The following is a 21,734-nucleotide window of genomic DNA, read 5'->3' on the forward strand; positions in this document are numbered from 1 at the left end:
TTGTAGATGACACTCTTATACCAGTACTGTGACAGCTGATTCAGATGGCTCTGTGGTCCCAAATTGCTGAGCCGTTTCTTCAACCAGAGATAGCATCAGAAATGAATGAATCAAAACTGATCAATAATGTAAAAGAGATGATCCAGCCAGAGCAGATTGCCTTCTTGCCAGCAGGAGTGCTACTCTGCCTGGGGTTCTGCTTTATAAGACAGCCTTTTGGACAGCAGCCCTCAAGTAAGGGTATGATGCAAAAGCATCTGTGGATCCCGCCAGGATCTATTGACTTACCATGATTTCATTTTTCATCACTCACTTCCTGATAATAGAAACAAAGTCAGAAAGATTGAATGTCTTGAAGGGGTCAGTGTTTGTGGCTCTGGAAATACACTTCCTCATTTATTTCTCATCAGTGGATTTGCTTCAGCAGTTATCCAGCAGCAGGGAGACCATTATTGCATGAAAATATTCTGTGACAGTGACATTCATTCAATTATCTTAGCTAAGCCTGGACCCTGGACTTCCTGGATCCCTCTAAAAATGTAAGACAAGCAGCTTACATTTGAACAGTGATTAGACATCTTAAAATTTTGGAAAACTCAAGCTTATACATATTTAGTGACAGCAATAGCTAATTTTCCATTCTTCAGGTAAAAAGTTCTGGAGGTATGAGAGGTGCCTGGGTGGCTCAGCTGGTTAAGCTTCCGACTCTTGATTTCAGCTCAGGTCATGATCTCAGGATCCTGGGCTTGAGCCCTGCGTGGGGCTCCATGCTCCATGGGAAGTCTGTTGAGAATTCTCTCTCACTCCCTCTCCCTCTGCTCTTTCCCACTCACGTGCATGTGCATGCTCTCTCTCTCTCTCGAATAAATAAATCTTAAAAAAAAAAAGGCCTGGAAGTATCAAAAACAATGAAAATTCCCAAACATGATTTGTATTATTTTATATACTTCAGTATTATCTTCTATCAAACCCTTTCATTAGAACGGATATGGAGTAGCAACACTGATGTTTGACTTCACCTTTCTCTCTTCAGGTCCAGGTGAAAGGAGTAAATAGCAAATGGGGAAGACCCGAGTATCTTGAGGAAGAGAAAAGGGAGGAGGAAAAGGAAGCATCTAGACAACCCACAATCTCTAGTCTATCACTGAAGTAGCTAGTATTGACTATTTCCCTAAGGCATTTGTAATTGGAAACAGCTCTGCCCATTTCAATCTGTCCTTTTTGGACAGCATCTTGAGTGATGTGGTATTACCCTATTATGTGAACAAAGACACTGATTTTAATTACATGGAAATTGATGTTTACTGTGAGCTTTTATGAAGAGTAATTATTACATTGAAAAAGATCCAAAGAGTAGTTATTCATCTTTATGAGCTTTGATTTGGGTGTAAACGCGGCTTATCTCTAGTCTTCAATAGTGAGAATGAATTTGTGCATTAGGTCCACATTTATATGTCATTTTTTTTCCCAGATTCCTAGCACATGTGTAGTTTTTGCTTATCCACAAAAGTTGACTTCAAGGCTTTGTTTAGCTTACTTCCTTCTCAATATATTACTGCTTTTATTTTTTCCTAAATATGCTTGGGCACATTATCAGAATTTTTGCTTCCATGACTAGAAACACTGTCTTTCTCAAGGTCAGAGATCCTGTCTTAATCAGTTTTGCAGATCTCCCAACAAAACACAAAGTTTGGCTTGTAGGAAGCATTCAAATAAAAGTTGAAGGAAATGAATCTAGCTCAAATAGATGATTTCAGACAAATGAAATAATCTGCATTGCTTTATCTGAAAAAGAGTTTGATTTACATCACAGGTGTATACGTATTTTGAGGATCAGTTTATAAGGGTAGGAGATTAATTGCTCAGAAGATGATTGCTGTACAAAATTCAAGAAAAAAAATCACCCTCTGGTTGTCTGCTGTGATGTGTCTGCATAAAATCCTACTCTCTTTGTTTTGCTGATGTTGCAAGTACCTGAGCAATTTGCTGTTCCCACCTTCTTGGATCTATATGGTATGAATGCTTTACAGATTTCTCATTTCCATTGAATAGCTCCTCTTCAGATTTAGTATAATTTCAGAATTTAATTAGGAATCAGAGCAAAGGTCAACTGGTATCTCACTGTGTGGGCTGAAAGTGGTAGAAGATGGTTACATTTTTGTCTGGTGCCCATTGCTCATTTTAAAAGGAGAACTTGAAGCTAACAATGGTGTGAGGCCAGGTGTGTTTACCCATTTGCTGTCCCTGATAGCTGAAGCTACTTCATCAACATTGATTAACATGCTCTGGCAGGTCCAGGTCTTTAGAAATCAGTTTAAATGATTAAACACTACACTGGGTGGGGGGAGGGTGTTCTATTCTAGAACATACCCCCAGCTTTATTTCCTGCGCATGGTCAGGGGATCCTGAGGGGCCGGACAATTTTCTATGACTCTTTTCACTCCTATTGGGATTTGGAGTCTTTGTTTAAAGATTCTCAGCCTGCCTTAAATATGCTTTTGCTTTCTGACCCACTAATTCCCTTTTTAGGAATTTAATAGAATAAAATTGTCAGAGGTCCATTTGGATATTCATGTGCAGATCATTTTTTAACATGCTTATGATGTCAAAAACCTGGAAATAATCAAAATGTTTAAGTAGGAGATTGATTAAATAATGATACAACTGCACTATGGAATTCTATGAAGCCACTAAAAATCATTCATTTAAAAAGTTGGAAAAATGCTCATTATATAACATGAAGTAAAAAAAGCAGAATTCAAATATAGATATACATAGTTGTAATTTTGTAAAACTAACTAATTATATATTTCCCAGTTAATCCTCTCTGTATTTTCCAGATTTTCAGAATTAATCTTCAATAATAACCAAAAGGCAGTAATTCATATACAAAAAGTGTGGGAACCAATTAGGAAGCAGAGACTATAGAGGTAAGAAGCAGGGGTGACAAAATCAACAGGGTCAAGAGGTATCTTGGGACAAGATAAGTGTGGGAGAAAGTCACTCTGGCCTGGGGATCTCTGAGAAAAAGGTGACCACTCCATGCCAAGTCAAATATAGACAGAGCTCAGTACTGCTTCCAGATGATAAATGGTTAACACTTGGTTGATGTTAAGGATGATCGCCAGGTCTGGCTCTGTTGACTGCAGTGAAGTAGACAAGAAGGGCAAATTTTGGATCAGCAGGTAGGACAGCCCACCTGGGTAAGGAGGGGTCTGGAAGAAGAGACGGAGGGACAGATCTTGTAAATGGTGAGGGAGAGGAAGTAAGCCCAGTAGGCAGAGCAAGAATAAGATTTCCTGCCAGATTGGCAGAACGAGCATTGGGAAATATAGGGCTGGGTAGTATTTGGAGATCCAGACAGAGGGAGACTTAAAAAGTTCAGTCTCCTTTGTCAGTCCTCTGCTCAAAACCCTCCAGTAGCAACTCAGTTCACTCAGAGTAAAAACCATAGTCGTAAAGTCTAAATTTTCAATGTGTGCCCTTGGAGATTGGCTTGAGGTATCATGTTGCCCTTTTCCCCATGGTTCTTGGCTTTTGCAAGGGTGACCTTGATAAATAGATGCAAGTTGGAAGCTAGGCGTGGGAGACTGTGGGGAGTGCAGTGAAACTGAGCATTTGGGTTCTGGGGGCATAAAGTGTCATCGTGCCCTTGGAGTAATTGCCTTTGTGCAGAGATGGAATCCTCTGGTTCAAACAAAGAGTGTTACCAATGTGCTCAGCTACTCTAAGCAGGTTTAAGTAATAAGACTGTGTATTTGAGATGTACCTGCCTGCATTTCATTCATTTGTTTGTCCAAGATCTGAAATTATATCACAGTTATCCTTGCTATTAGCTGGTTGGCTGAGTGGATTTGCAATCATCATGGAAAAGTAGGGTGAGGAGAGAAAGGGATGCAAAGGAGAAGACAAGAAGGAAAGGCAAATCTCTCAGATAGTGATGTCAGAAGGTGGTCCCTGGAAAGCCCAGGGAACTGGTCAAGATGGTGTACGGCTGTCACCTGACCTATTTCACCAAAGCAGAGTCAAAAATGCTGCTATTAGAGTTTTGAGTGAACATTCGCATTATGCACCCAGGAGCCGTTGGTCTAAATCTACCCCAACTCTTCTGAGGTCAAAGACGGAGTCATTGAGAGAGCTGAAAATAGAGAAACCCTGTGTGCCTGATGCCTGCCTGTGACCTATCTGTGAAACCACACGGAGCAGGGTGTGTGCACACAAAGCATTTTTATTATTATTATTAGTGATGGGGAGCAGGGCTTGCTGGTTTGGAAACGTCTTTCAAACCAGAGAGGTTCAGCCTTTGCAACTTGCACTGGCACCTACACAAAACATGTATTCCTTCTTCTTCTTAGGAAAAAGGACTTTTTCACAGAATAAAAGATTCAAAGATGTTTTCATAAAGGTGAATGGTTCTTTTAAAGCAGTACCTTTTTTCTTATTTAAATGTAAATGGATCTGAAAGCACTGGATTTTAAATGTTACATGCATTTCTAGATGACCCTCTCCTCTACCTGTCTAAGCCAACACAGGGAAATCCAGCACTGAAAGTCTGTGTTCAAAGCTCCTCAAAAACACAGACCAAAGTAACCACACAGGGTTCTTGGTTCCATCTACCTGTTTTTGCTAGGTCTCGACTTTGAGTCAAGTAAAAGAAATGCCTTATACAGTGCTTGGCATAGGGCTGACCCAAGCCATATGGTTTCCCAGTGAGGCTAATGATTTTGTGTATCTACCAACTGTTTCTACATAAATACTTCCCTGGCTGAGCATGGCAAGTAGTAAGAGGACTCTGATGGCAGTACTTGGTATTTTTTATCTGTGCTGTCCAAAACAGTAGATTTTAGACACATGTGGCTGTTTAAATTTAAGTGCAGAATAATTAAAATTAAGTGTAATTTAAAATTTAGTTATTTACTCACAGTAGCCACTTTTCAAGTGCTCAATAGCCAGCCACATGTGGGTAGTGGTGGTTGTATAGATTTAGAACTTTTAGATTTAGAACACTGATTTAGAACGTTTCCACCACTGCAGAAATTTTTCTGGACAAACGTGCATGGCCCTCACAGCATAGCGAGAACCCGGCAGTTCATCTACTGACAAGGCAGTTTAATAGCAATCTATTATACTCTAACATTCATTCATTCAGTAAATATTTATTGAGCACCTGTTGTATTTCCTGGTGTTGCTTGCCAGTGGGCTAAGTAGGTACCTGTGGCTTCAGATTTCAAAGAAGGCCCTGAGACAGAGAATGGAAATGACTGGGGAAATGACTGGGGTGGTGTTGCAGTGAGGGAGTTGATGGTCACTGGCAATCGGAAGTGGGCTCAGGGGACATGACGTAGGACACCAAAAGTGTCTGCTACAAAGCTTTGTAACTGTAATTATTGTCTTTATGTTAACATTTGCTGTTATTATGACTTAAAATGTTTTTAGCAACCAATAGTAATGCCATCTAAACATTCATCTGATGTGGTCCAAATGATAGTGCTAAAAAAAATAGGCATGAAAATCAGTATCTTTGTAATAGAAGTTTGATGTGTTAAAATAAGGCCGAAGTGGGGAAAGTATGTTGCTATGATATATATATATCCCCAGTTGCTTCTGGGGAAAGTATGCTATGATATATTAGAGATAATCTTGAGAAAATGTACAGCAAAAATAGGCAACAGTAGTGGTAGATAACATGTGCTGTGAGAATTCATCTCTCCCTAGTTGCCATTTTTCCCTATGAGAAAATTAGTATGGAATTTTGCAAGGCTAAGGAATACAGTGATTCATCCTCACAGAGGATGGCCCTGAACAACTTTCTTCACCTAGGTGCATTTCCAGTGAAGGCTCCCTATAGATTGGCACCCTAAGCAACTGCCCAGCTAGCCCACCCTAGATGGCTATGTTCAGTCTGGCATGTGATAATGAAAAAGAAATCATGCCTTCCTCTGTAATACCAATTTTACCCTCTTGCCTTGGGTAGAAACCACATGGCTAGGTGGGATCAACTTCTTCCCTTTCTCTAGAGATGAGTTCTCATTAGTCTTCTCTGGCTATGCTATTGGCTCAGGCCAATATGTCATTTTCCCAGGTCTGAAATTACTGTGGTGAGTGACTTCCCTGGCCATAGTAATTTTTTTCAGAGGTGCGAAAGTCCAGGCAGTGTGAAGTGTAAGAATTTTATTTTATGGTGGGAAGGAAAGGAAGCCCCTCTTTACACTTTCTCAGTGTAAATGAGAAAATTTTGGTCCTGGGAGCTGCCGATAGCCACCGTGCTACCATGGGGAAGCTAGCCCAACTGAAAAACCACTACAAGAAGGAGGGCACAACCAAAGGAATTGCAGAAAATGGGAAGCAATGGCCCTGATGATCTTACAAACCTTTGGTTCCACTGACACTAAAGTTTGTTCTCTTTCTGGTTGTGTGAGTCAGTAGATGCTCTTATTCTCTAAGTCAGTTTAAACTGTGACTGTATTAGGGAAAGCGCCCTGACCAATGACGTAACAGACATTTAGAAATAAACGTTCCTTTTCCTTCTGTTCCATCGATGGTATCTTCAGAGCAATCAGGACTGAAAACAAAGTCATACATGAAACCAGTAGAAGACTCTGCCTTTTTTTTCCTGACCCAAATCAAATGTTCTGGTCTTTTTCCACTCAACTTTCTTTTGGTATAATCTTATTATTTTATTATTAATCCCTGATCACTGGTGATTCACTTCTAAATTGATTTACATTGCTTATGAAGTGAAACATCATCTACTACTCAGTTTAATTATTGAATTCTGATTGCTTACATAAATAAACAACTCTCTGCATGTGATAGTCTGGGCACTGCTGACCTCGGATTGATCAAATTCACTTTTGGTCCCAGTGCTGGTCAATGATGTGCATGTATAGCAGTTCTGATTGTAACAATGCTCTGGAGCAACAAAGTAATGTTGCACAGCTTCATATTTTACAAAGTACATAATTGCTTCCATTTGTCCTAGATATATATCTAACAATGTCTATTTCAACACATTCTGAAAAATATCTCCCAATAGAAATGGCTGAAAATATGAATGCATTTATATTTTATAGTTTACACAAAGACATTTGTGTCAATGAAATGTATAACAGTTTGGACGCTTTCTGCTGCCAGTGATGGAAGACCCAACTTAAAGTAGTTTAACAGAGAAGGGGGATTTATTGGCCTATATAACTGAAAAGTCCAGGGTTTTCAGCTGGGGCAGGATTTGAGGTTCAAGTGGTGCTGTCAGAATTCAGCTTCTGTGTCCACCTCTGAGTTCTTCTCTCTACTGTATTGGCTCCAGGCTGAGGCTAAGGCTCCACCCAGTGTCCTCTAGGCAGCTCTAGATTCCCTCATATCTCTAAGTCCAACAGAAGGGATAGTCTTCTCGCACAAAATCTCAGAGAGTTTCCAGAATTTACAGTTGTTAGTACTGATTGGCCTGAGCCAAATATTGTGACCAAGGGTTAGAACACACAGATTGGCTTAGAATAGGTCATATTCTCAAACCCTTCATTCAATGGAAGAGGTAGTTCTCTGGAACCACATTCCCACCTAAGGAGAATCCTAAATATGTGTACATTGTATATTCTTATCTCAATAAACAGGGTGTGGGTGATGGGATGTGAAACAACCACAAACCATCAGAAAGTGAGGTCATGTACCATTCTTGTGTTTGGTCTTCATGGAACTTATGGTGGTCTAGCTTAGATCTTTACCACTTACTATATCTTTTCACATTTGGGTTCTTAGGAAGTAACCAAGTTGCCCTTTAGTAGGGCTTCTTTGCCTTTCCTTCTGGCCTGATTCCAGTCTCATCTGAGCATTGCTTTCTCTGTGAGCTCAATTCTTGTCAGCCAAAGTTCATGGTTATACAAGGAACTGTTAAATCCACTGGTTGTTTTCTTTCTTTCTTTCTTTCTTTCTTTTTTTCTTTCTTTCTTTCTTTCTTTCTTTCTTTCTTTCTTTCTTTCTTTTTCTCTTTCTTTCTTTCTTTCTTTCTTTCTTTCTTTCTTTCTTTCTTTTCTTTCTTTCTTTCTTTCTTTCTTTCTTTCTTTCTTTCTTTCTTTCTTTCTTTCTTTCTTTTTCTTTCTTTCTTCTTTCTTTTTCTTTCTTTTTCTTTCTTTCTTTCTTCCTTCCTTCCTAAGCCAATTTCATTATCTTCATGGTAGGATTTATGGCTTAAGCCAACAATGGCTAAGAAGAGAAGGACTATTCTGCTTGATAGGTTTCTGAGGCAGCTAATTTTGATAAATAGAAAATTAGCCTAGGGGCTCCTGGGTGGCTCAGTCGGTTAAGCATCTGCCTTCGGCTCAGGTCATGATCCCAGGGCCCTGGGATTGAGCCCTGCATCAGGCTCCCTGCTCAGTAGGGAGTCTGATTCTGCCTCTCCCTCTGTCCCTCCCCGCCCTGTTCGTGTTCTCTCTCTCTCTCACTCTGCTCTCTCTCTCTCATAAATAAGTAAAATCTTTTTTTTTAAAGATTTTTTTATTTATTTATTTGAGAGAGAGGGAATGAGAGACAGAGAGCACGAGAGGGAAGAGGGTCAGAGGGAGAAGCAGACTCCCTGCTGAGCAGGGAGCCTGATGTGGGACTCGATCCCGGGACTCCAGGATCATGACCTGAGCCGAAGGCAGTCGCTTAACCAACTGAGCCACCCAGGTGCCCATAAGTAAAATCTTAAAAAAAAAAAAAAGGAACTAGCCTAAGAGAGCAGAAAGAGTACATTAAAGCCATCTAATATGATGTGTAGGCCTCAGTTTTATTCTTAAATATGGTTGAATTTGTTCTGGTGTATTTAGAGGCCTTAGTAGGATGCTTCTGGATGATCTCTCTTGGGACCAGTCTCCTGAAGAAGAGTTGGTTTCATTTTTAGAGGACAGTGTCCAAATCTGGAAAGTTAAAATTGCCCACCCAGAAATTTGCTGAGCTTCTAATTTGGCTGTTAATCAAACAATCTAAAAATAAGGGCTGCTTTAAATAAAAGACCAAAATAAATCACTCAAGAGTCAGTCCCATATCTGATCCTGTCCAGTAGGCTAATTATACCACCAAATCAGTTATTTATTCCCCCTTAAAGCTACCATGGTTGCATTTGTTTTTTGCACCTAACCAATCTGAACCCCCCCCACTTTAAGTTACATGAAAAAATATACATCCTTCTTTTTGCCTATTAAGAGCATATTTCGTTAAAATATTTTGCCAAGGGAGATGTGGCCTAGAGTGATTCCAAAGAGTCCAAAGAGAAAGCTGTAATAATGTGAGACAACTGGGAGGTGTTGAGAAAAAGTAATGAACTTGGAGCAAAAAAACCCTGGAGTTTAAAGAAGTCCAACCATTACTGTGTTACCCTGACCAATTTGCCTAACTTCTCTGAGCTTCAGTTTTTGAAGAAAACAGAGAACAAAGGGGATCCAAAGCAACATAGTAATTTGACCCTCCTTAGAGCTGGAAGGAATCAGGTAGCCTTTATAAACATTCTCTAAATACTTAAACCATTGTGGGTAGATGGACTCTTTTAAATTATAACAATAATACCTTCAATTTATGTAATTTTGCCCTAGAAGAACTTGTCAAAAAAAGGAATAATTTATTCTAAAATATTTAAATGACTAGAGTAAATGACACCTATTTATATATCTGCCAGTGTTTTATCATGTTATGATGATAAGCATTCTAAGAACTGAATATAAGCCAACTACTACTGAGCTCATAGATACAAATCCATATCTAATTTGGATCACATCCAGAACTGATGAGCTTTCTTGCCCAGCCTTAACGTGGAGACAGAAAAAAGAATGCGATAGGCTTGGGAGGAGAAAGCATTGAAACGCCAAGTTGAGAAGTTTTACATTCCAGGTCCCACACTCAGCATTTTAAAATTAGCCTCTTTATTTTAAAGAAAGGGTGGGTTTTTCTGACTGCATTGTATGGTTCTTGCCCCACTATTTCTTGACATTTTGCTTCTTGTATACTGTTACTCATATGAAAGCAAATAATATTTGATAAATATTAATTTCCAAAAGATAATTTTTTACCTAGCCAAATTTATTTGTTTAATTTTTTTATTTTTACCTATTCAGACTTAATCCAAGCCAATCTAAACTTCAAACCCAAATCAAACAAAAAGAGGGGGAAAAAAAAACCCCTGAAAAATCTTCCTTTTAAGCTAGCTTTCCTTTCATTAAAAAAGTAAGTTCTGTTTTGTTGGGAACTTTCCATACCACTTTTTTAAAATATAATTCTATCTTCTCATGATGATCCAGGTTGGAATAATAGTTTCAAAGCCTTTTGGAGTGATAACAACCAATCTTGGTTAATTTTGTAACTTCCTTCCTCCTTATTTCCTTCCTTATTCTATACCTTTATTTTTTTGAATCACATACCACATACATAATATTAACTTATTGTAATTTATTTTATTTTTAAGCTTAATATAATTTATAACAGTTTTATTGAGATACAATTCACATATCATGCAATTCACCCTTTTAATATAGTCTTAATATATTCACAGAGTTGTGCAATCATCAACCACTATCTAATTCCAGAACATTTTTATCACCCCTGCCCCAAAGAAACTCTACCTATTAGCATTCACTCCCCATACTCTTCTTTCCCTGGGCCCTGGCTACCACTAATATACTTTCTGTTTCTTGGGTTTGCCTGTCTTGACAAATTTATTTACATTTCACATAAATGGAATCATACAATATGGGGCTTTTTGTGTCTGGCTTCTTTCATTTTGTAGAATGTTTTTAAGGTTCCATCCATGTAACATATATCAGTATTTCATTTCTTTTTATTGCCTAATAATATTACATTGTATGGGTATACCACATTTTATTTGTTCATTTATCAGTTTATGGACATTTGGGTTGTTTCTGCTATTAGGCTATTATGTTGCTATGAATATTCGTGTGCAAGTTTTTGTGGGGACATATGTTTTCAATTCTCTCAGGTTGTACCTAGGGATGGAATTACTGAGTTATATGGGAACTCTATACTTACCTTTTTGAGGAACTGCCAACCTGTTTTCCAAAGTGGCTACACCATTTTACATTCTCATCAGCTGTGTACAAGGGTCCAGTTTCTCCACATCCTTGCCAAAACTTGTTATTGTCTGTCTTTTTTATTATAGCCATCCTAGTATGTGTAAACTAGCATCCGATTGTGGTTTTGAGTTAAATGTATTTTGATTTGCAAGCATTTTTCAGAATTTTATGATATTCTTTATGACGAATGGCCACAGTTAGCATTTGTTGGACACCTTTCTAAACAATATCTCATCTTGTGAGTATAATTCTTCTCATTCCACAAAGAGACCAAAATAAGGAAAGTGCTATTTGTGGTTTTAGTTAAAAGTGGAGTCAGTATTTGCACCCAGGGCTGTCTGACACCCATGTCTTTATTGTTGTACAAGTTAATTATATGCTGTGGAGATACATTCCAAATCAGGTCTTCAAACTCACAGCCTTTGGATTTATAATTTGGAACACCAAATCCCAATGACTTACTCTGTTCATCAGAGAGACTTTAAGGTCTTTGGGAACACTGTGTTGGGGTCCTGTTCCTAAGTCCTGAAGAAGGATCAAAAGACCCTCAGCTGAGGAGCAGTTTGTCTCACTTTTTTTCTCTTTGCCCACCTCAATCAGATTTGTCTGATTCTCTGACTATTCATCTGGATGATGTAGCCCTTCATTCATTAGAGAGACTAAAATTTCTTGTACTGGTATAAATAATTTCCTGCCTCAAAGGATAATTGATTACATTATCTAGTTGACAGTCCTATAATGCCAGAAAATCCTGCATTATGGGAGGAGTAAACCCAATACTTTGGAGAAGGAGAGCCAGAGATCTTTGTAGCTGTGGCTGCCCTCAAGAAACAGGTATACCCTTGTGGCGTGCTTGGGTGGCTCGGTTGGTTAAACGTCTGCCTTCGTTCGGCTCAGGTCATGATCCCAGGGTCCTGGGATCGAGCCCCGCATCCAGCTCCCTGCTCAGCGGGAAGCCTGCTTCTCCCTCTCCCACTCCCTCTGCTTGTGTTCCCTCTCTCGCTGTCTCTCTCTCTCTCTGTGTCAAATAAAAAAAAAATGAGTCCAATCTGTTTGGCTTTCAGTCTATTATTCTACCTATACATAATTTTTATTCAAGTCATATGGGCACATGGCTAAGAGTAATAATTTCTTGCCCCATCCATTCCACCTTTACCCCATTCTCGAGTCAACCACTGATAACAAATATCTGGTAATGCTTTTATGTCTCTAAATATGCTTTTTCTATCATTGTTTGATTTATCAATTTTAGACATTATGTAAATTTGCTTCCTTTATAACAAAAGTGATATGAGATATTCATTCAGTGATACCACTCCCCACTTTCCTAGTAACTTTAAGAGGTATTACCATACCTTAATTTTTTATTTCATCAACTGTAGGTATTGTCCTTCATTGCCCATCTTGTAAGATGAAGATATTAGTGACTCTATCCTTGCCTTTAGTTCTTCTCCACTCCTTCCTCTTCCCAACTAACTTCTATACTTTCTCATTTGCATTGTCAAAGTTGATAACATTTATGGTCTACTCTGTCACCAAAATTTAATCTTCCATACATTGCCTATAGGTTGAGTCTAAAAAGTGAAAGGCAATAAAATGTTGTCACTATTGTGACTTTATGAAAATTATGAACTGATACAGTATTATACTATGATTACTTTTTTCCTAGTATAGCTTTTTTCCCCATGAAGTTTCAAAAACTCCCCTTTTTCTTGAGCTATTTACCTTTAGAATAGTCTTGACTATTTCTATACATAATATCAGATGTGGTATTGTGTGCAGCTTTTTCTTGGAGTTTCCCCAACCATCTCAGGCAAGACCTTCTATCCATCTTTTCTAATTTGAACTGCCTCAAGGCCAGATGCACAGCTGTCATCCTGGGACTTCTCTTGATTGGTTCTCATGTTTTACTGGAATACATCCTCAAGAAATTTTTAAAGAAATGGTGTGTGGGAGGTAAATTTTCTAAGTTGTGGCATATCTGAAAATGGATTTAGTCCTTATCACATTTGATTGATTGTTTGTGGGAGCATATAGAATTCCAGGTTCAAAATTATTTTTTCATTAAAACTTTAACAATGTTATTCCACTGTTTTCTAGCTGAACTCATATTGTCATTGAGAAGCCCAGTGGTATTCTCAAATTGCTTTGTAGGTAGCAGTTTTGTTTTTTTGGGAAGATTTTAGAATCTTGTCTTTGTTGTGTTCACAACTATCTATATGACATAAGTCTTTTGTCATTCATTGTTCTGGGCAATTGGGGACTTTCTTAATATGGAGACGTATGTCCTTCATCTCTAGAAAATTTTATTTATTTGAAAATGTCCTTATTTCTGTTTTTTTGTTGTTGTTGTTGTTCTTTCTTGGAACTACTATTAACTGATGTTGGGTCTTTTGGATTGATCTTATTCAATTTCTTTAGAAAAGACCCCTCTATATTTTCTTTAAGATAGATTCTAAAAATTCTTCAAGAGAGCTGGAGACGGGAACTTCTTTGAAAACATGCTTTAAAAAAATTAATTTCTGGGGGCACTTGGGTGGCTGAGTTGGTTAGGCTTCCAACTCTTGGTTTTGCCTCAGGTCATGATCTCAGGGTTGTGAGATTTGTGAGATCAAGCCCTATGTCTGGCTCCGCACTCAGCACGGAGTTGGCTTGATATTCTTTCTCCCTCCCCCTCTGCTCCTCTCCCTGCTTGAGTGTGCTCTCTCTCATAAATAAATAAATAAATAAATAAATAAGTAAATAAATAAATAAATATTGTTTAAAAAATTAATTTTGCTGTTTTTCCCCATTTTATTGAGATATTATTGACATACATAACTATATAAATTTAAGGTGTATAGCATAACAGTTTGACTTAGATATATTTTGAAATGATTAGTGCTGTAAGTTTAGTTAGCTTCCATCATCTCCTACAATAAAAAGAGAAAGCAATAAAAGAAAAAAAAATCTTTTTTTTCTTTTTGTGATGAGAACTCTTAGGGCTTGCTCTCTTAACAACTTTCATATATATATCACACAGCAGCATTAGCTATAGTCATCATGTTGTATATTACATCCCTAGTACTTACTTATCTTATAACTGGAAGTTTGTATTTTTTGACCACCTTCCTCCTGTTCCTCCTGCCCTCACCCTTCACCTCTGGTAACCACAAGTCTGATCTCCCTCTTTTTCTTTTTTCTTTTCTTTTTTTTTTTTTTGACCACATACAAGTGAAATCATACAGTAATTGTCTTTCTCTGTCTGACTTATTTCACATAGTATAATGCCCTCAAGGTCCATCCATATTGTCACAAATGGCAGGATTTCCTTGTTTTTGTTTTTGTTTTTTTTTATGGTGGGATAATATTGCATTGTATGTATATACCACAATGTCTTTATCCATTTATTTGTCAGTGGACATTTAGGTAATTTCCATGTCTTGGCTATTGTAAATAATGCTGCTATGAACATGTGAATACCCCTGTTTTTAGTTCAACAGCTCAGTGCCACCATTTGTTGTACCTGGTATATCTGTGTCTTGTGCCTCTCTTGTATTCTTCAGATTGTTTTTCTCCTTAGTTGTATTCCCCGCCCCATCCCCAATACTTACATGTACACTGACACTTCCTCCCTCTCTCTTTCTAGACTGAGGCTTCTTCTCTCTTCCTATATCAGTAAATACATCACTGTCAGATCTTAGTCTTCCAGAAATTGATCTAACCTATTGTTTGCCATTGGAGCCATTTCTCTCTTTTTTTGGCATTAAAATTATTCCTCTTATGTTCTGTTTCTGTCATTTGAATAGCATCTCAGTAGGAAGAGGAAATAAACATATGTGATTGTTTCAGCAAACTGACCCTCTAATAAACCAGGCTCTTTGTCAGAACCTGCCTACCTTTGCTTTGCCCAAGTCCTTGTTACTCATTATCATTAACTCAGTGTTCTTTGGATTGCCTGATTTTGCTCTACATGATCCATTATCTTGACTCAGTTGCTTAGGTTTGCCATTCTTCTCGGTATAGAAAACTTCCTTGTTATATTATAAAACGGGTCTGAGAATCACTGTTTAGTGTTTAGGATTTGTGATTATTATACTGAGAACTATAGCCCAACTGTAGTAAAATTATTATTTCCCTCATATCCCCTTAGAGAAATGAAAGTGGTGGAATAATTAGCTGTGTGTTTGGGGTGGGATCTAGGGGAGTGAGAAAGGAAGGGGATGACCAAGTCATAATTTTCATCAAGTGGAGCATCTAGAAATTACTAAAGAAAAGTGATGAACTTTATTTATTTATTTATTTATTTATTTATTTATTTATTTATTTATTTTTAAGATTTTATTTATTTACTTGACAGAGAGAGAGAGAGACAATGAGAGCAGGAACACGAGCAGGGGGAGTCGGAAAAGGAGAAGTAGGCTTCCCGCCGAGCCGGAAGCCCAGCGCGGGGCTTGATCCCAGGATCCGATCTAACAACTGAGCCACCCAGGCGCCCCTGAACTTTATTTTTTAAAAAAGAGTTATTCATTTATTTGAGAGCATGAGCGGGAGGGACAGGGAGAGGAAGAGGGAGAGAGAATCTAAATTAGACCCTGCACTGAGCATCAAGCACTGCATGGGGCTCCATCTCAGGACCCTGAGATCATGACCTGAGCTGAAACCAAGAGTTGGAAGCTTATAGACTGCGCCACCCAGGTGCCCCGATAAACTTTTCTCCATGATCAGTAAAGATAGCCAAGAAGAAATAGGCTTCTGTTGCAATATGATCAATTTTTAGAAAAACTAGAAAACATTTCTGAGTGAGAAAGAATTCCTATAGGAAATCATGTACTTTCATTTCCTTAAGTATCCTTAAAAATAGGATAGGGACTCATTTTGTTTTCTGTAAGTATTTAAATATGATCCAAATTAGAAGCAGAAGTATGGACTAGAAGACCTATCTAGCTTCTTCTGCTCCTAGGATGATGATGAGAAATAACCACAGTAATGGTAATTGGTATCGCTTATTGAGTACTTGCAGTGTGCCCACTTCTGGGCTAAGTACTTTACATGCCAATCTCATTTAATTCCTACAACAGGCCTGTGGGGTAAGAAATATTAACATTTCTACTTGACAGAGAAGCCCATTGTCCCAGATCCCTAAAGTAACAGCTTCAGGTCTGGGTCTGTTTGACCACAAGACGCTAGCTTTCAAATGCCACGTGAATTTGTCTCTTCTAGGATGCCATGATTTACAGTTTCAAAAACGATGCCCTACTGTGATGTCATGCATTTGGTATTTTTTAATTTTTTACCTCGGACCACTATGCCCTTATTGTCCTAAGTAATATTTGTAATTGTTGTTTTTAGTGATTTGTTTTTTGCCCTGCATTTTATCATCAAATCAGACTGAAGTGATGATGCCTCTATTTCTAGAATTTGAACTAGTTTTCTATTGTCAGAAAAATGTGCCATCTTCAAGCTGTTTTTCAAAGTCAGATGACTTTTCAGTACTTACACAGAACACCCTTAGAACTCCCTATTCTCTGTGAAGTTTAGCTCCTGTCCTGAATGGACAGTTTCAGGAAATGGCTTTCCAGCCCAACCCCATGGCTGTCTAAACTCTTAACAGCCTTGTTGGGGTGCTGGCAGATCCTAACCAGAGCAGGTGAGCACTTCCTCATAGGGACACTCTTCACAATGGTCTTTAAAAATTGTGGCAGTTTCATGTAGGGTAAAAAATTGGGTAAAAGAAAAACCTTCATCCCACAGAATTTTTAGATATATTCGATTTTACTTGACAGTCCTCAGCTACATGTTTATTTTTGCTCTCATTGGCTTTGTTGTTCATTAAAGAGTTGTTTGCCGTTTTCTTCTTTATACATATGAATGAATTGAAAAGAGCATACTTACTTTGAACTACATAAAAGGCACCAGAACAATAGGACAAGAAAGGAAGGAAGGAAAGAAGGAAGGTAGGAAGGATGAAAGAAAAAAGAAAAGATCTTTTACCATGGAGGTGAAGAGAAATCCAGTTGCTGCAGATCCCTATTATATCACAAAGGGTTAATTATACCCTAAATTAAATGCTGACAACTAAAACATATTCACACAATTGCAGTTAGCCTACAAGGTGATTGTTGTTATAAAGGAATTCTGCAGTCCTTTTAAGTGCTTATACCTGGGTTTTTTCCCCCCTTTATAGTATTTATCCTGGGGTGACCAAGTAAGAATCCTCCAGCAGCTGCTGGCTGACTTGTCACTGCCCACTACCATCCCTATTCCATTCCCTCTCCCTCCCTCCTTCTGAACTCAGTTTGACCAAGATTGTTGAAAACATGATGGCAGAGGCAACAAAAGAAACTAAACAATTTTTGTCTCTGATCTTGCCTTTCCATGCACATGTCTGTCTATAATTATTGACCATCTCCATCCAAGTATATGTGATGATGTTAATCACAGTAGCTGAGTAAACACGTTTCTCTTAACTTTGTTTTATCTCACTATAAAGAACACACCACTGATAGATCCTATGATGTCACTGTCACATTCTGGACCTTACGCTTCTAGGTTGCTCTGCACTAGAAAATAGGATAGAACTGATAGGCTCCTATACAAACAAAAAAGGGCATTCTAATCACATTTGTATTATGTTTTAAGCTGCTCTGCTTCACAAGTTAGTTTTTCCTCTTTTATGTAGAGGGTTTATAAGAATTTTCTGTATTATTACCATCATTACTACTAGTCTCAGCAATGAGAAATTTTCCAGTCTTGGGAAAATAGGAGAAAGAGAAAGTGACTCTGTCTACACAAAAGCTGAAGTGCCATAACTGCATTTTAGGAAATGTACAAAAGCCTAGAAAGTTTATTGATTGAAATTCAATAACAGACAGCAAAAGTATACTTACAAAAGTATAGAGATTTACCAAGTATAATGTATAGAAAAAAGACAAACATATAATAGGAAAAGAAACCAGCATGTATAAACTTTTAATAAATGACATTGAAAGACATGACAAAACAATCAGAAAGGGTAAGATTGGGGGTGCTTTGCCCTCTCAGTAGACCATGTGGCTCTTGATCTCAGGGTTGTGAGTTTGAGCCCCACGTTGGGGGTATAGGTTTCTTAAAAAAAAGGGTAAGATTGTTCATTAAATGGTCTAGGGAGACCTGTTTTGAAAAAAGATCCATTTAGATTTTCACCTCACACCATATGTGAAAATTTATTCCAGATGGACTAAATATAAACTATTAATAAATAGAAATTATAAGTGATTGGTCTCTGGAAGGGAATGTATTCTGTTGGCATTAGAACAAAGATAAAAATTATGAAGTATTTTTTCATCAACTGACTACATAACAATGTTGAACTTCTGTATATCAAAAACTTAATTATGACAAAAAGGATAATATCTTTTATACATACAATATGTAAAATGTAACTTACATAATTATATACCTTATACAAACAGACAAGAAAAACACTAAGACCTCAATAAGAAAAGTGGGCAAAGAACATGAATAGTTAATTCACAAAGGAGGAAATTTCAGAGCCTAATAAAGATAAATATTCAATTGCATCTGTAATCAAAGAAATGCAACTAAAATAATGAAATGTCTTTTTTTTCTACTATCAAATTAGCACCATTTCTATATTGGTTGGGCCCTGTGGGAAGCAGATGAGGAGGTGGAGTTAGGAATTTTGGGAGTAGGGCATCTGAAAGATAAAAGTGGGAGGAAGCAGGGTCTGACATTCATGTATTATGAATATTCTATCATACTACATGACAATCTATCAAGAAAAATAGGCAATTAGTGCTAATAACATTCAAATATAAATGCATTTAATCCTCACAACAACTTTATAAGCCATGTGCTTTCTTGACCCTTATATTAGAGGTGAGGAAACTAAGGTACAGAGAGAATAAGTAAGATGTCCAAGACAAAGTTGGAACTTGAACCCAGGCAACCTGGCTCCAGTGTCTTTAGTCTTTGGTCTTATATTACACTGCCTTTTAAGTATAATATACAATATTAAGCAGTTTTTAAAAATGATGTTAAGAAGGAATTTTAATCATGTGAGAAAATATGATATAAAATTATTTGGAAAGAGCTGAATTCAAAATTTTATAATGAAATCCCAATTAACTATAATATGCATAAGGTAATGATTGACAACAGAGTAAATTATTAATAGTCACTACTGGGTGAGAGGTTAGGTGTCGGGTACCCAGCTCATCCTGGCTTGCTGTGAATTTTCCTGATTTTTCCCATGTTCTGGGAATTCCATCAATTCTTGGACAAACTGGGATGATTAATCAACCCTAATGATTTTAATTATCTATTTATATGACTTTGGTCTCTGCATCAAGTTCTCTAAAATGGCCATCTATTAACTGGGTAATCAGGAAAACAACAACAACAACAAGCTTTTGGGAGAAGAGGAAGAAGCATGTTGGCTGTATTGGTTGAGGAGAGATCAGGATTAGGGGAGAAGCATCCAATATAATGACCCAGATTGAAGAAATTGAACAGGTAGCAGGAAATTTTAGTTCATTTTCTTATTCATTAAACCCAGTGGTAGGCCCTTGGGATACAGAAATGAAGACAGGTGACAAGTCACTTGCTCTCAGGAGTTAACATTCTAGTAGGTTAAGGCATTCAATAAACAAATGACAATATGCATATGTTGTGATGAATGTTATGCAGGAAAGAACTAGGGTGATGCAACAGAGAGTAATGGGATGGGGATACTCTAGAGAGGAGGCTTGGAGAAGGTCTCTGTGGATTGGTGACATTTGATTTGGGACTGAATAGAAGTGGCATTATAAACATTATTAATGCAAGTATAAAACTGAACCATGGGGAAAGAAAAGATTTCTAGCAACTCATTACTTCCCAGACCTGGGATTGAGACTCATCTCTGGAGATAGAATTCCTTGGCATCATGCTCGCAACTTACATGAATGTTAACTAAAAGAGTATGTGAGAAACTGGGCAGGTTTGCAAAAATGGAACTTTTTAAGGGGAAAATGCATGAAATATCAGTTATCAGACACTTTTTCCTTAATGTATTCTGAAGCAGTAATAAAACACCTTGAATCTAGAATTTTTCATCAAAATAAGGGCTTATAAAAATTAGACTATTGCCTGTGTTTGAATGATCTCATTTTAGCATGGTTCTGCTTAGAAGCAATACAAATTTTAAATGAATAAAAACTAAGAGGGGGTGGTCCAGGATGGCAGTGTAGGAAGATCCTGAACTCACCTCCTCCTACAGACACACAAAATATACAGTGACATATGGAACAATTTCTTCTGAAAAAGAAATGAAAACTAGATAAACTGTTTCTCCACAACAAAAGGTAAAAGGACCACATTAAGATGGGTAGGAGAGTCAGAGACCCAGTCTGGCCAACTCCCCCTGCCCCAGGCATGATGATTCACAATACAGAGGGATCTCACAAGCCTGGAGCTTATCCTGGAGGAGGAGGGGTTTGTGCCCCACATCAGGCACCTTGGGATCTGGGCCAGAGAGATGAGCCCCCAGAACATATCACTTAGAAAAGCAAGGGGCTTACTTCCAGTGGTCCCAAAGGGCTGTAGGGAACTGAGATTCTCCTGTAAGAGGGCTCATGTGCAATCTCACTCACCCTGGAACTTATTGCAAAAGCAGCACTTTGAAAGTGCCTAGACTATATGTGAAGGAGATTCATTTGCTAATCTGAAAGGATCTGCTGGAGGGGCAGGGAACAACTAGGACTCTCCAGAGATGGAGGAACCAGTGGATGCCATTTTTGTGCTCTCCCTCGACCCTACTAGCACAGGTAGGTGCACAAGGATGAGGTATGTACTAAGGCCAGAGGGATCAAAGAGCACAAACAACTATAGCATTCTCCTGCTTCCTTGCTAAAGCCAGTGGGTATGTGCAGACAAGACACCCTGCTGCTGTGTCACTGAAGCCAGTGGTATATGTAGTCAAGGCATTGACCCATTGCCTGGCTGAAGCTGGTGAGGGCCCCACCCTCTGTTTCCAGCAGCTTGCTAAAGCTGGTACGTGTATGCAATACACACAGGAAACACCCCTTGACTGCCCGGCCTTGGTGGCAAGGGGCCCTGTGTTTCTGGGTGCTACAGGACTATAACAATGGGAAACACAGCTCTTGGCAAGGTATATCCCCAGGGCACTGCACAGACAGTCGATTGAAACACACTCCTAGTCTTCCTATGTAAAAGGTCTATTTATGTGTCCTGGAGCTTTAGCTTGAGGAGCAGGCTTTAGATTTGCCACACATCTAGGCTGTGTAAGTGCTCTCAGGGCATCTAAGCAGGGAGACTCCATCCTGTGCATTGCTTTGGCCTCACTACAGCTCAACAGTACTTCCCATAAAAGAGCTTATACATTCATTTGGAGCCCCAATTTTTGCAACTGTTGCCCAGGGGACACCTTCAGATTTCCTGGGCTGGAGGCCAGCAGGGTTTATAATTGCAGCCCCAGAGGACTGTATATATTTGCATATTTGAAAAGCTGCTGCCTGAGGGTCTGGCTTCCAATCAGCCTGAAACTAGGTGCTAAACAAGAACCCTCCCCTTGGAACACTGACAGGTCTTGGCACACCCTCAACAATAGGGACTTACCAAGAATCAATCAGCTTGCTGAAATTATCACAAAGATTTGAGAGACAACCAAGAACTAGGACAAAGTTGAAGAAACTT

This window comes from Zalophus californianus, chromosome 2, assembly GCF_009762305.2.
Source record: "Zalophus californianus isolate mZalCal1 chromosome 2, mZalCal1.pri.v2, whole genome shotgun sequence".
NCBI lineage: Eukaryota > Metazoa > Chordata > Mammalia > Carnivora > Otariidae > Zalophus > Zalophus californianus.